The sequence below is a fragment of the Chiloscyllium plagiosum genome, chromosome 6 (assembly GCF_004010195.1).
Source record: "Chiloscyllium plagiosum isolate BGI_BamShark_2017 chromosome 6, ASM401019v2, whole genome shotgun sequence".
Taxonomy (NCBI): domain Eukaryota; kingdom Metazoa; phylum Chordata; class Chondrichthyes; order Orectolobiformes; family Hemiscylliidae; genus Chiloscyllium; species Chiloscyllium plagiosum.
Window position 1 is genome coordinate 28,877,129 of NC_057715.1, and position 2,620 is coordinate 28,879,748.

Sequence of the window (2,620 nt, forward strand, 5' to 3'; positions counted from 1 at the left end):
GAAATTAACTCTAAGAAAATTCACCAGCGACAAATGCCATTAAGGAGCCCCATTGGCTGGCCTTTGATAGAGGTTCACAAGTGCCCAGAGAGATAATGACCATTCATTATAGTACTTTGCCAAATACAGCCATGGACCAATGCACCAATCTTTGCTCCACTTACACACCATGACAGCTCTGTGTACCATCAACAATAGCTCACCAATGTACCTTTAACAACATTTTCTAAATTCACAATCTCTACTTCATGGAAGGATAAGGTCAGCACATACATGGGAATGCCACTAACTTCGAGGTCTCCTCCAAGACACGTCATCTTCATTTGGAACTATATTGGTATTCTTTTGTTGGTGATGGATCAAAGTCTTGGAACTCCCTTTCTAACAGTATTGTGGGTGTCCCAATACTTCAGGTATTATGATTCGAGACGGCAGATTGCCACCACCGGGGTCCAGGCAGTTAGGAATGAACAATAAATGCTGGTCAAGTCAGCAACGCCCACATCCTGTGAAATAATTTTAAAAAGGAAAAGTTAGTTAGTCATCAAATGAACTTTTAGGGCATAGCATCTGAACAGAGAGAGGGAATGAATCCAAGAAAAATTCCTTTCCCCCAAGAATGGTTAAAATGTGGAGTAATCGAGACAAGTAGCACAAATGCATTTATGATGCTAGATAAACTTGAGAGCAAGAAATAGAAGGTTTTGCTGGTCAGATCAGGGAAAACGTGAGAGGAGGTACATGTGTAGCAACAACATTAAGTTGGGCTGAGTAGCCTTTCCCTGTATTGTGCATTCATTGTATTTTTAAACAATCCTTTGACAAACCTTAATACAATAAACATTGGGTATGTATAACCTACAAATTCTAGATAATTTGATAATTTTGCCCGTCAATATTGTTTCAGAACTGAAATTATCCAGAGTTCTTAAACATTAAGCAACTGAAGGACTCAGTTGACAAATTGATTTTTGCATTTGCAGAGCCATCACACACAGCAGCCTCTTGGGTGTTTGATGTTGTGAACCAGCAGCTGCTGTTTCATGAGGCGATTGCTGACAATTGGCTTCAACCATGATAGATTTGATAATAATGGCCACTCATTTTGAGTATTGTTTGAAGAGAAATATAGAAAACAACAGGGGGCATTTTAACTGATAATGGTGGACAGCAGAAACACACTGATTTGTAATGTCTGAATGTAACTTACAATTGCCCAGCTGTTTACTGGATAGACTTCTGCCAGATTTACAAAGGAATATTTGAATTTGATCTCTGCATTGACTGAAATCATCTCAATCTCAAGATGACTCAAGTAAGTCCCAAGATTTTGTGACACTATTGTGGAAATTGGAAGTGAAGAAGTAGTCACAGAAAGACACCCTCTTTCCATTAGGTCAAGAAAGATACCACAAGAGGAGAATTTGCAAAGGCAGTTGACATTTTGGAGTAAAAGATAAAGTCGCCATAGTCCTTCCAGATCAGAAGGCTGCTCTCTCATTAGAGAGAGAGATGGCAAGTGTTGGTTTAACTTATGGTCATAGCCATAGAGTCTTAGAGATGTACAGCACGGAAACAGACCCTTCGGTCCAACTCATCCAGGCCGACCAGATATCCCAACACAATCTAGTCCCACTTGCCAGTACCTGGCCCATATCCCTCCAAACACTTCCTATTCATATACCCATCGAGATACCTCTTAAATGTTATAATTGTACCAGCCTCCACTACTTCCTCTGGCAGCTCATTCCATACACGTACCACCCTCTGAGTGAAAACGTTGCCCCTTAGGTCTCTTAATGTCTTTCCCCTCTCACCCTAAACCTATGCCCTCTCGTTCTGGACTCCCCAACCCCAGGGGAAAAAACTTTGTCTATTTATCCTATCCTGGCCCCTCATGATTTTACAAACCTCTGAGATCACCCCTCAGCCTCCGACCCTCCTGGGAAAACAGCCCTAGCCTATTCACCGTCTCCTTATAGCTCAAATCCTCTGACCCTGGCAATATCCTTGTAAATGTTTTTCTGAACCTTTTCAAGTTTCACAACATCTTTCTGATGGGAAGGAGACCAGAATTGCATGCAATATTCCAACAATGGCCTAACCAATATCCGGTACAGCTGCAACACGACCTCCCAACTCTTAAACTCAATACTTTGACCAATAAAGGAAAGCATACCAAACTCCGCCTTCACAATCCTATCTACCTGCGACTCCACTTCCAAGGAGCTATGAACCTGCACTCCAAAGTCTCTTTGTTCAGCAACACTCCCTAGGACCTTACCATTAAGTGTATCAGCCTCAGGCTCTGCATTATTGATCTGATCAGAAAAGTAAGTAGTAATTTGGATCTTCATGCTGTGGTGTACCTCAACTTCTGAAAGGCTCTTGACAAGGCTCTCCATGAGCTACCTTTGTAGGAATACAAACTAGATTCGGGGATTGGATGATAAACTGAATAGTGAGTATTTGATATGACAATTTTTTTTTGCCAGACTGTGTCTATGGGGTGTTGAATGGAATATAGCACTGTGTCGTCGCTTACACAAACCTTGATGTTCATTCTTGTGTCACGTGCACAGTGATGAGACAATTTCTTGCTGCAAAAAAACAATCTTCA